Source organism: Gastrolobium bilobum, unplaced genomic scaffold (assembly GCF_033153095.1).
Source record: "Gastrolobium bilobum isolate Gb01-03AN ecotype WA unplaced genomic scaffold, APGP_CSIRO_Gbil_v1 utg261883, whole genome shotgun sequence".
Lineage (NCBI taxonomy): Eukaryota > Viridiplantae > Streptophyta > Magnoliopsida > Fabales > Fabaceae > Gastrolobium > Gastrolobium bilobum.
Window position 1 is genome coordinate 9,892 of NW_026897356.1, and position 13,759 is coordinate 23,650.

The window sequence follows — 13,759 nt, forward strand, 5'->3', positions numbered from 1 at the left end:
AGAATTTATAAATAGCCATTAATTCAAGTAGCAATTCACTATTTCACACATAGTGCTCAGGCACAAGTATACCCTGTGATAACCATGATTGTGCACACACAACTTGCGCGACGGTGAGTTGATCAGGCTCACCACCTAGCAAGGGAGTTGGCACAGCCATGCTTAATACAGTGTACTACCAGTATCATCACACCTCCAAATATATAGTAACTTTAACCAGTAACACATTCACAGCTAAGTTCAAACAGCAACAATGCAACGAACATATACAAATAATCAGTATAACCAGGCAACAACAATTCAGCAACCACATAAAAACAACAAATATTTCATCAAATACAGACACCTTGAATCAAAACTGCTCTGATACCAATTAGTGTGACACCCTCCCTTGCAGGCATCCAACAGAGTTGTTTGCTAAGAGGAATTAAAGTTTTCGACATCATTTTAACAACTGAAAAATCATTTTGATGTCGCTAATTAAAACTTATAATTGAAATTGGGTTACTTACAAAAATCAGAGTATACTTTCAAAATCTCTTAACTTGCTGAAAATATTATTTTCCTGACGGACGTTGCTGTCTTGAAAATTTCGTATAAAATCAAGTTCAACGATTCAAAAAAATGTTCCATATAATATAGAAAGAGCACGTCTGGGGCTTCGCGTGCATATAAAATAATAGTAAATCGGAGGTCGTTTGCCCCTCGCAACTTAACTCGCAAAGTGCTCGCAAAACTGTTTAAAAATCAGCACTTAATGAATGTTCAGAAAAATGTAATTCGCAAAACGTTTTCAAAATTTTACTCAAAGCACTAACTGATCATAAAGTCTTAAGACAGCAGTAAAATCATAGTTCAACAGTTAATCCAAACTTCTCAAAATATTACAGTCATCCATCAAATAAAACAGCAACAGCTGCAAGTCCAAACAGCAGAATTTAACAGCAAAAATCCAAATAATCCATGTCCTCATATGCTTTTGCGTCCTCCTGCCATTTTATAAAAATAGCAGCCCCAGAGGGGTGAGAAAAATCTCAATAGTGTGATAGCAAAACCACTAATGCAACAATATTAAACTAGGCACAAAATTATAAACAATCACATCAACATTTTATTTCTCGTTAACATATCATAGTGCGTATATAACGCCATCATTATGCTCATAACACCTTCGTGCGCATACTAACATATCATTAATGTGTATATAACGCCATCATTACGCTCATAGCACCATCGTGCGCATACATACACAGTGGATATTCCATAATGGCTCCCTCAAAGGTGAATTCCAACTGTGACCTATGCGGACGGAAGCCAAGTGTCCCATACCCTGGTACCGAAGGGATGCCTATATGATGCGTGCTCAATCGTATGCATATTTATATAAATATTCTAATCCATGAACAGCATGCAATTCGTGCATGTATGCCATGATATGCTTCACACACAACAAGAAACAAATGAATTATGAGGTGTATATGCATGACTGGATCATCATCATAATAGCATATCTTTCATGTACTTTTCGTACCAAGCTGCCACATAACAGTTACTTCTCATTCATGATTTTCTATCTTGTCACATTCATAGGCCGGATATATATATATAGCATATAACAACACATTAATCCAAGGCACATGTGAGCAACAATTCACAATTCTATACACTAGCTAATAGTCACATTAGGTAATACCACCAAACACTCACCTCGAGTCTTTAACCTTTTTAATTACACATCACCAATCAGCCCCCTTTGATTAGAGGTCTTTGCACCTAGTTCATCAAACATGAAATCAGAATTTTGTTTTATTATTCTTATATGTCGAATATAATTTCCATGCTGCCAATCCTAAGATCTTAGCTTAATTTCGTGGTCCTCTTCTTAATGATTATCTGACTTGATATTAAATTTTCTTACATTATCAATTGATAAAATTCATGATTTCAACAGCAGGCAGAATCGGTTTTTGGCCCTTAACAATATGCATCTAATTCTGATTTATAATTAATACACCAAGTTATGAACAGCGAAAAAAACTAAGCTCCTTAATACATTCAGGTTCGGTTTGGGCAGTTACTGGGTGTTCCTAATTAAATTAATTTCATAACCATTCACCCCATGACTAAGATGCGCTAAAAATAAAACTTAAAAGCATGTTGTGTTGCTTAAATTTTCGCATGCAAGGCTGGATGCCTCAGCCTATCCTCCCAAAACAGTTTAACAAAATCAAAACAGCTTAACATAATCAAAGGGAGTTATTTTCTACTCACCAATCGGATTTTTTTAAACTTGCATGCACTAGGTTCAGAAACTATCCAAATGAGCAGAATAGAAGAATACCTATGACAAAAGAAATACTATCTCCCAAGTCTACATATACATACCGTACAGTGGGGAAAAGAAGCTTGATCTTCGGTCTTTAACTCCTCGTGTGGAGACAACTAGCAGACCAGAAAGATAACGGCAACTCCACTCTCCTAATATTCCAATAGCTTGAACTTACGCTGCATGCAAGTGGGGAAGGTTCGGTCAGGGACAATTCACATAGAGATGGACAAGGAGATAAAGGAACACCTCACCTCCTTGAATGGTGATGAACGACTGGACAAGAGGGGAGAAATGGAGGATGGCTCAAGTTGAAATCTCTTGACTCTGTGATACACAGCCGAACGAGTAGAAGGGAAAAGAGGAGTATAATTAAGTGTTTAGTTTTTCATCCTGATGGTCACGATTTGTGTGATACATAAGTGGTTGATTTCAGTACTGGAAGGAAAATGATAGATTGGTTTTGTTACTCTCCAAAGCGCATAGGAAGGGAACGAAGGAGATTTCAGCTTTCTTTGTCTTTCCTATACAAGGATAAGCGAATTCCTTGGTCAACAAAAAGGTATGGCCGAACATTGAAAGTGAATCAAAGGGTCCCATGAGTGTGTAGATGGCTCACAAGCAAGGAAATGGACAGCTAGGTGGCGCACATGCAAGAGGTTTGTGATATTAGTTGCCATGTGTAGATCCTAAACCAATCATGGACCGCCTTGAAGGATCCTTAGGATAAGGTTAAGATGGATGAGTGTTTTGGGCTGAAGCTAAGTCCCAAAAAATGGCTTATGGGCCGTCAACTTTGGGGAATTAGGGTCCAAAAATTATAAGTCCAATTGTTCTCCTATCTTAAGAATTAACCCTTGCCTTATTAATTTATATGCCCTCTACTTATTTGCTAAAGGGTTTGTTCTTTGAAATAAATTTAATCACATGCTATTAATGAGTACTCATATAATCCTAAGTAGTGTTATGCTTTCTATGTATTATAACTAAATTATTCTTATATTCATGACTAGAATTTCACATGCATAAAATAGATACTCACCTTCCATGGTAATACCAATAATTCCCTAATTTAATTTAACTTCGTCCTAAAGCAAACATTATATATAGAATCCGAAGGCAAGTATTCTACTACATTCCTAATTGAAATTTAAATAGATTGCTAATTAGACGGGATGTTACACTTTAATTGAATATTTATGTTTTACAATTTTTTAGTCCATGATAGATATTAGATATTCATATTGTTATTTGTTAGTAAATTATATAATTTCTTTTTGGAAAAGTTTTAGATTTAATAGAGACTAAAGGAAGGGAATGTTCCCTGAGTGTGAGAGATAGGGATGAAAGGGACACATGTCCCTGCTGAGTCATTCAAATATACACAGCTGTTATCAAATCTGCACTCATTGCAGATTTTGAAAATGTGCCCTGCAAAAGCAACTGTCCCCTCAGACAGTAATGTAACTGTTCCCCTTCCCTTTCCCTCTCTCCCACGATTCTACCCTAAATCGTTCCACCTCTTCAAACCATCATCAGCAGTTGAATACCACTAACCGCTTACCACTCGTTTCGTAACGTTCCCCCTCCACTACTTCTTCAACTTCCTTTCTTTAACCTCCACGTCCTGAAAAACTCCTCACTTTCCCCTCTCTGCATGCTTATTTAAACTCCTCACTTCTCTTTCTCAAGCTTTACCATTTCCTTGCTAACTTAGAACCTTTTGCTCTTCCTCACTCTTCTATGCATTTTGCCCTAACCTCTCCTTCGTCTATAACCATGACCAGACTCTCAGTAGCCGCCACCCCTGTGGCTAGCTATGCCCAGGAGCCTGAAATCATCGAAGAAAATGTGTCTCTTTACCCAGAAAGGAACATTTTCCTAAAAGACAAAGCCCTCATGCCCTCCTTTGTGCAGAAAGCCCTAACCAAACTGAAATGGACCTGGTTTGCCACAGACGCACGAGAGTTCTACCCTTCTTTGGTGGCTGAATTCTTATACCATGCAAAGAGACTGCCCCAAGGGTACAAAGTCGATGAAGTAATGGTGAGAGGGAAGAAATTCTCATTCTCCGCTAAAGCCATCAAAGAGGTACTCCACCTCCGAGTTGTAACCAACTGTCCATACACTGAGTATATAGAGAAGAGAGAAAACCCTGAGTTCTTGCTGGAAGTGAAGAACTTAATCACCATTGGTGAACCTGTCTATATGCCAAGGGAGCTCTTTCCAAGGGCAGTATGAGGGATGAAGCCAGATTTTGGGCTTTGTTTGCCAACACCAACCTCACCCCCTCAACCCACGATGCCACTGCCAAGTGGGCATTGTAGGTGCAAATATACTACATCATGAAGAATATCCCCATTGATGCAGTACCCCTCATTCATGGCAGCCTGAAGAAGGAGATCAGGAAAACCACTGTCTGCCTTCCCTGCCTGATTACAAAGCTATGTCTGAGAGCTAGTGTAACCACTTCAGAAGATGAAGACCTAGTGGTAGGGTCTGTCATCGATTTCAAAACATGGAATGGCTTGAGGAGAACCTACATTGAGTTAGACATTCCATACCTTAGAGACAACAACATCAGACGTGATGTTGATGAGGTTGACGATGAAGTAGAGGGCCCTGAGGCCCAAAAGAAGAAAACCATGAAGGCAGCACCTTCAAAATCTGCAACCACTTCCTCATCCACCAGGGCTACAAAATTCGTTCCCCCATCCACCAAGGTAAAGAAAGAAGCCCCTGCTGCTACTGAGAGTAAGCAGGGCAAGAAACCTTGTTGGGTGGTTTTTTGTTGGTGGAAAAATATATATTCTGATGGAGGACGTTCCTCTATTCTAAATTAGCAAGAGAAAACAGATTTATTCCCTTACTTCTAACCCAAATGCGCAAGTGCAAGCATCAAGTAATAATGGGTTTATTAATGCCCAGATTATCATTCCCACGAGGATAGAACTCTAAATAATGCCCTAAACTATTTTATAAAGAATGAAAATGAGAAGATAAGTTAGTGATTGAACTATCTGGTCAAACGTTCCCTACTGTCTTGACAACGTTCCTCAAGATCAGTAAGTTCAGTCTGATGGCAAAAAACTCCTCGCGTCGTTATATATGTGATCCTTCTTGATGAGAGAAGGCACGACAATAGTCATTGGAGATTGATAGATACAAGACTGAATAGATTAAAAATAACATAGTAATAACTATAATCAAGAGACAACAAGTGGATGGTTTTAAAACAGTTTTAACATAAAGAACGGATTCACTGCTCCATTCTTAAATAGTTATTTTCTCTACTCAAGACTTAGCACTTTTTGGCTTTGTCCCAGTTTCTTAACTGCCAACTCTGATTCCTCAGCTCATGGACTAGATGGCTCACAAGTTTCCATATTCCTATGGCTCCCTTAACTCCAACAGGTACTTGGTACAGAACCTTAAAATGGACGAAGTGGCCCCTTTTTCCTAAGGTAGCCAATAGTGTTGTTGCCAAAACACTACCTTCCCCCACTGGCTAAGCTGTCTGAAATCCCTTCCTTAAGGAAGTTTCTTTCTCAGTATGTGTTCAATTTCCATTGATACACAATGAATATAACTTACTTAGCCAGAGAAATACAAAAAACTTCAGTACAAGAGTTTTGAAAATAATTCTTTAAGAAATTTGCAGCTTATCCGTTCCATGGATAGTTTAGCCCATGGCTGTTACTTTAAACATAATTATTCTAAATTGAAGTCCCATAGACCCGTGATTCAGTTCAGAGATAACGAGTCGAAACGAAAGAAGGAATACTTATATTGAAATGAAACAAGAAAGATTACAACAAAATATAAAGTGGAGAAGATGGTTGATGCTCGTGAGGAGTCTCAAGTGAATTTTACAGAATAAATGAGAAGTGTTGTCACTTACTATAGCTACAACTATACAAAATTAAACTACAAATTAACTAAATAATACTAAGTGATCTCTTCTTAAGGAATTCGATGATGTCTTCGTGTTTGGGTCGTCCTATTTATAGGCAGAAGGGTGAGTGGCAATCTTGTAAAATCCCTTGGAGTTGGTCTCTTGACTGTATGGGCGGGGCAGTGGGAACAATGTTTGGAGGCTTGCAACTTGCTAGATGGGACAGTTATTGTTGAGATTTGCCATTTCTTGCAATCCCCCATGCCTTGCTTTCTTCTCAGCCAATGAGAACTCTTTATTCCTTACTGTACATGTTTCTTCGTGCTTAATTGATGCACCGCCTCTGCTTTATGGAAACTTCGTTTCAACGTTTCCTGTAAAGTGATCAGAAGCATTAAAAGAGTGGAGCAGGTGCAATAAATGCTCTCAATCTGTTCTCCTTTTAATATGTTTTCCAAAGGATTACGTCATCATCTGTTCCCCCACTGTGTTTTTGTCATAAAGATGTAAAACAAGTGATTTTCATGCTGAAGTTGCTCATCAGATGAGGGAACGGATGGTATTTTGCCATCAAAATGGGCTTAGATGGGAACAAATTTACGTCCCATCAAACCTCCTCCTAAATCTCCTGCCAAAGCACCCCCAGAAAGGGGGAACGATCTAGTCAGAGGCTGAAGAGATCCTTCAGCAGCATCAAAAGACCAGAGGGAGCCACCTCTGAGAAGCCTATCACCCTCTCTGACAAGGAGGAGGACAATGAAGACAATAAGCCTATTTCAAAGAGGCTGAAGAAGGGAGGAGCATCAAGACCTCAACCAGCTACTAAGGAGACATTCCCAATTAGCTCTGAAACATCTGAATTCTCTGACGTTCCATCCCCCCAGCATCACCTTCTCATTCTTCACCACCACCACAACCACATCAACCCTCTCCTAGGCAACAACAAGGAGAGGGGATTAAAGAAACAGAAGCAGCATCTGTTGTGAAAAAACAAGTGGCTGAGTAAGAGGCTCAACCACAGAAAAGAATTGACAAAGGAAAGGGGATTGATGTCGATCACCCTAAAAAGAAAAAGCCAACTGTTCCCAGAAAAATCAGACTGGGAAGGCCACTATCTTCTGCCTACATCTGTCCTGATACTTCTGGGGATGAGGCCCTGGCTAGGGCTCTGGCAGAAGAAGAAGGACTAGAAGTTCCTCCACTGATGGAGGAACAGATTACAATAGTCCTGTCTACCTAAAAAACAGAGGTAGAGATCAGGCAGGCACTGTTGCAGAACCTCCAGCTTCTGATAATAACAACAAGAAGAAGCCAGTCTCTCCCATTCCAGCAATTCCCCTTGCTGTAAGGAGAAAATCCCAAATAGGGATTGCTGAATTTTTTGAAATGATGGGGAGAAAGATGGAGAAGCTACTGCCTGAAGAACCAGTTGTTCCTCAGATTGATATGTCCAACACCACCGAAGAGCTGAAGGCTCTGAGGAACGGATTGGAACAACTCTTATCTTCCTTCACCCAATTTCAGGAACAACATAAGGCAGATAGAGAGCAGCTCCTCAACATTATCCAAACCAGCATCAAAAGTGTCAGTGCTGCACCCTCTGCTCCAACATTACAAGCTGTCAGAAGTGAAATCAGAAGTGCATCTGATTCCCTGAAACATGCTCACTCCATGCATAACACCAGAGCTGAATTACAACTTAGACGTCTCCTCCTCCCAAACACTAAGGAATGAAAAGAGACCAAAGAGGGTCTCAAAGTTTTCAGAACGTTCTTGGAGAAGAAGATTTGTCAGGTGGAAAATAGAGTGTTGGATGTTGAAGGGCAGCTGGTGCACATTCACAATGGCAGGATAATGATGAGGGCCACCATTGAACACGTCACTGCTGTGATCGGTGATCGACTGAAGGATGCTGAAAAATGGCTCCCTGAAGCTAAAGTAAGAAGATTGCCGGATCAGCTAAGGAGAAGGCCACCAACACAGGAGGAAATTGATGCTGAGAAGAACACCATGCTTGGGAAAATACGTCCACATTGAAAGGAGAAACACTCTCATGTTTATGTTATGTTTTGTTCTGTTTCTTATTGCAAATTTCCATTTGTTTTCCTTTCCGTTCTCTATTGTAAATTTGACTTTTTGAATAGAAAATCCTTTTTTGTTCAAACTGTTTGGAGCACACATTTCAGTTATAGTATTGTGGCTATGAAAATTTAGATAACTAATGGGCATGAAACATAAAATCAATGAGCAGTCATTCTTATTCTTACTCTGAATGCTAGAAGTAGGGGAAGAGAAGTGAATTTAATCTTCAGATTTTGAAGGATGCTGATTTGTGTGAACTAAACTGGTGAGGAACGAAAAATGCCAAACGCTTACTCATGAAAGCGTTCCTAAGGTGTAAAACCACAATGAAGCTTCTGAACTTGCTTTGATGTTGTAAGTACTGCAGAAGAACAAGTGAATTCTACTGACAAGGATCAACCATTCCTAAATATATCAGCACAACCACACACATTCCTAAATACCACCAGGTCAACTGAAAAGATCAAGGAACAACAACAACATGAGCAGAAAGGACAAGAAGATAGAAACAAAGAAAATGGGAATAGTCATTCAAAAGATTTCAGAAGAAAATACCAGACAAGATTCCTTCAATGGAAGAAAAGAAGGTACAAAAAAAAGACAAGGTGTTCCCCAAACAGAAAAGTCCATCTCTTAACACAAAAATGAAAACGTTCCTTGACCCAAGATCTAAGCTCACTCCATTCTAAAACTCTCCACAACTCTCCTCCACAAAGATCCTTTGAAATGGAAGTCACCTATACTTCTTAGGAAAACAACAGATAAGCAAGTTTGAAGAATCACATCCAAGAATGGACAGAGAAACACCACACCCTGAGTGATAGTGAGACAGAAGATCAGCAACCTTCACTTACCTTGGAACAAATTCTTTTTTGCTTGCCATCTATGGAGAGTAGTTCAATATTTGAATGAGATGATGATTACTCATTGGTTAAGTTTCTGATGTTGAGCTATTCTTTAAAATTGAGCAGCCCAACCACTATTTTTGAGTTGTTTGAGGACAACCAACAATTTAGTTTTGGGGTGTTTTGATGGAACGAGAATTTGTTCCCATCTAAGCCCATTTTGATGGCAAAATACTATTTGTTCCCTCATCTGATGGGCAACTTTTGCATTAAAAATACATGTTTATATCTTTGTGACAAAAACACAATGGGGGGAACAGATGATGATGTAATCATTTGAGAAATATAGAAAAAGAGAACGGAATGAGAACATTAAATACACCTGCTCCACTAACTCAATCTCTCTATACACTTTGCAGGTAACGTTGAAAAGAAGCTTCCATAAAGCATAAGAGGTACAACAATCAAGTAGGAAGAAACGTGCACAGCAGAGAATAAAGAGTTCATATTTGCTAAGAGGAAAGCAAGGTATAAGGGGACTGCAGAAGAAAAGGCAAATCTCAACAATAAGTGTCCCATCCAGCAACTTGCGTCCCTCTGAGCACTGTTCACACCGCCCCTTTCATGCAGTCAAGAAAACAACTCAATGGAAATTACAAGTTTTGCCACCCACTCTTCTGCCTATAAATAGGACGTTCCAGCACGAAGAAAATCATCGAATTCCTTAAGAAGAGATCACTTAGTTTCTTTTGTAGTTTTTACATTTCAGTTGTATAGTTTTAGCAATAGTTAAGTGACTAAAACTTCTCCCTTATTCTGTATCCCCCACTTGAGACTCCTCACGAGCAGTAACCATACTTCTCCATTTTCATTTTGTTGTAACCTAACTTGTTTTTGATTGATATACATGTTATTTCTCTTCTCTTCCAGTCGTTATCTCTGAACTGAATCTCGGGTCTATGGGATTTCAGTTTGGAATAATTATGTTTAAAGTATTAGCCATGGGTTAAGTTATTTGTGGAATAGAAAAACTGTGAAGTTCTTAAAGAACTATATTCAAAACTCTTGTACTGAAGCTTTTGAATTTCTCTAGTTAAGTGTTCTATATTCATTGCGTATCAATGGAAATTGAACGCATACTTAGAAAGAAACTTCCATAAGGAAGGGATTTCAGACAGCTTAATCAGAGGGGGAAGGGAGTGTTGTGGAACACAACACTGCTGGTTGCCTTAGGAATAAGGGGTCACCTCGTTCACTAAAGGTCCTGTGCTTAGTAACAGTTGGAGTCAAGGGAGCAATAGGAATATGAAAACTTGTGAGCCATTTACTCCATGAGCTGAGGAATCAGAGTTGGCAGTGAAAAGACCTGATCAAAGTCAAAAGGGTTGAGTCCTGAGTGGAGAATATAGCTATTTAAGAATAGAACAGTGGATCCATTCCTTGTCTTAAAAACTGTTTTATCACTCCATATTGTTGTCTCTTTTCTGTTATCAAAAAAAAAAAAAAAATTATTGTTATTTTCTTTATTCAATCTTCTATCAACAAATCTCTAATGAATACTGTCGTTCCTTCTCTTATCAAGAATGATTTTATATATAACGACGCGAGGAGCTATTTGCTGTCAAATTGAACCTACTGTTCTTGAGGAACGTTGTCAAGATAGTCGGGAACGTTTGACCAAACAAATCAAATACTAACTTTTCTTTTCATTTTCATTCTTTTTAAAATAGTTTAAGGCATTACTTAGAGTACTATCCTCGTGGGAACGATAATCTGGGCATCAATAGTCCCATTTATTACTTGATGTGTGCACTTTTGCGCACTTGGGTTGAAGTCAAGAGAACGAATGTGTTTCCTCTTGATGAATTGAAGTAAGGGAACGTCCTTTATAAGAATATTTTAAGCAACCAACAATTATGATATTAAGTGTAGTTACAATCAAAGCAGTTCAATTAAAAATGCGAGTAAACTTTTTCCTTTTCATTACGTAAGCGTTTAAAAACAATAATAACACGTAATGACAAAAGCTGTGATCATATCTGAAATCTAAATGCGAAATAAATACAATAAATGCCTAACTATCATAAATTGCTTATTTTAAGCCACTAAGGGATTCACATAAACCCACTTAGCATAAATCTCACCTTTACGATTTTTACACAACTAAACATGGTTCAGTCTTTTGGACACTGTGTGCAATATACTGGTTACAAGCCTCTCATATTTTAGTATGATATTCTAGACTCAATTATCTTTCTAACAAGATATCACACGCCCCATAAAGTTCTCATTGCTCCGGTTATCACTGTTTGAAGTTGGACAAGCAAAACTACCAGCCAACCCAAAACAGGGAACTAAACATACCTTACCATTTCTGCAATTCTGAACAAATAACTCAACCAATTGCTCTCAAATTTTTATACAGTAAACTAGACACCTTAAGTTTTAATGTGACATATCATGAGTCTAATTTGAGTAAGAATTGAGGGAGAAATGATTTTTGCAAGACAAGGACCCGACAGCCCCCATGTGCAAGGCCATTTGGGCAGTCTCCACTCAAACAGATCTACAGGTCGCTACACGACTTTAATTGCTACCAAATTTTGACACAGCATAGCTGACATCTCAAAATTCCAAAATGATATATGGATGTCCCTATTCGATCTCTACGGAGGGAGATATGCTCTCCCAAAATCAGCCTAAAAACTGCCATTTTAGTATAAATTTTGGCAACACCTCCTTTGTTTATTTAACCTATCCCACTTTATTAAAAGTGTGTTATTAAGCCTCAAGGATACCTAATAGACAAGGGTGGAACACAAGGACCAACAATGCTTTGGTGCTCTTACAACACAACAATTTGCATCATTTTCCTCAATTTACAATTCAATACTTAACTTCATCAAAACTTATATACTCATTACAATCACATTATCCAAGTGCATGCATTCTTAACAATTTGAATATAAATCATAATCTAAAATAGGCCTATTTCCCTTTTATCACATACATGCTTTAAAATATTACACAAGGTCCATAATTATCAAATTACAATTCTCCAAATGGTAAATATAAATACATGAAAGTACCTCCAAATACAACCAAATAAATCATCAACTAGACTTAGCCAAAATGAAGCATGAACAATTATGACATGATAAATAACCATCATACACTATACAATGTTCATGCTCTAAGTCTAGCCTATGCCAAATGTGGCCTCAAAATGAAAAATACTCTCTACTCCATAAGCTCATACTGTGGGCCTCTTGCCCACGGCTCCTGACCCGCTACAACCACCTGAAATAATGCCCCAAACGCGGGTGAGATATACGAATATATCTCAGTAACCCAGAGGTTCTGGAGATTACTCCGCCCAATGGCTCACTCAGATGTAAATGTGCAATAATGAATCATAACAACTAAAGAGGAATATAGCAAGGGATTTAGAGAAGTAAGGATGCATAGGGAGAAACCATATGATGAAGCTGGAATGGTCATTGTAACACCCCGTGTATACCCGGAATATTAACATTACATCGTATTAAGCGGTGCTTAATTAAAAATGCGGAATATTCTTTTTCTTTTCAATTATGACGTCATTAAACTTAGCCAAGTTGATTACTTAATCAATTTCATAAAATATCACCTGTATGTAAATTGCAATAAGACATCTACTGAAATTACTCAATATATAAATAAAGTGTGTATCTAAATCACGACATTACATCTCGTAATCCAGACAATATCCTGATACATTATTACAACTCCCAACAGACTCAAGACATAAACAATACTAGGTGTCATGGACAATCCTCATGCTCACCAAATAAACAACGTAAACAACAAGTTTCAACATAAAACTCCATAAACATAACTGAAGCTATAAACATATAATCAGCATGCAATTCCAGCATCCAACATGTCAGCATCAATAACAGCAAATATAACTCAGCTCCGGCCTCTTGCCGCCTGAGGTCTCAACATTACATGAACCTGAAATAAGCGCCCCAAACGTGGGGTGAGATCTCTAAACTAGAAATCTCAGTAAGACAAGGGGTCCTCAAGGATGTTCCACCCCAAACTCACTTACATGTGCAATATAAGTTCTAAAAGCATTTACATCAGTATAAGTTCTCAAAACTATGCAGTGCAACAGATATTCATGACATGTGTGTTGATACTATTCTACTGGCCAGAGAAATGTAGGAATAAGTATACGTCTATCCCCTACAGATAGTACAAGGAACATCGCTTGTACCTCACCCACAGTCTCACCATCTTGTATGTACTACATACTCAGGCTTACCGTATAAGTAGAACACCACATGCATATCTTAACGACACTAGCATATAACAGCTCAACAGCATTTTCAAAACATCAAAAGCATGTAACACAACATGCATATACCATACCCCCATGGGACATGGTGGAACCACAACATGGCTAAACCGAGGACATGAAAGCTTACCTTGCAAGCTAACTATCCAAGCCAAGAGTCCACACTAGCTCAAAGCCCGCAAACAGTACAATCACAATCTGTTTATACAGTAAGTAATCTTCAATAACCATCTATCAAGGTTACATTAAGTGATTAAGGCTTTCCATCT

General features: G+C 38.4%; 1 long non-coding RNA gene across 1 annotated transcript; it reads right to left on the reverse strand.

Annotated features, from left to right (window-relative positions):
• Positions 1-792: 792 nt before the first annotated feature.
• Positions 793-2,845, reverse strand: LOC133306214 (uncharacterized). The gene is made up of 4 exons (XR_009750856.1): positions 2,581-2,845; positions 2,386-2,505; positions 1,708-1,773; positions 793-989 (listed from the first exon to the last, which is right to left on the reverse strand). It is a non-coding gene; the product is annotated as an uncharacterized LOC133306214 (long non-coding RNA).
• Positions 2,846-13,759: the final 10,914 nt, after the last annotated feature.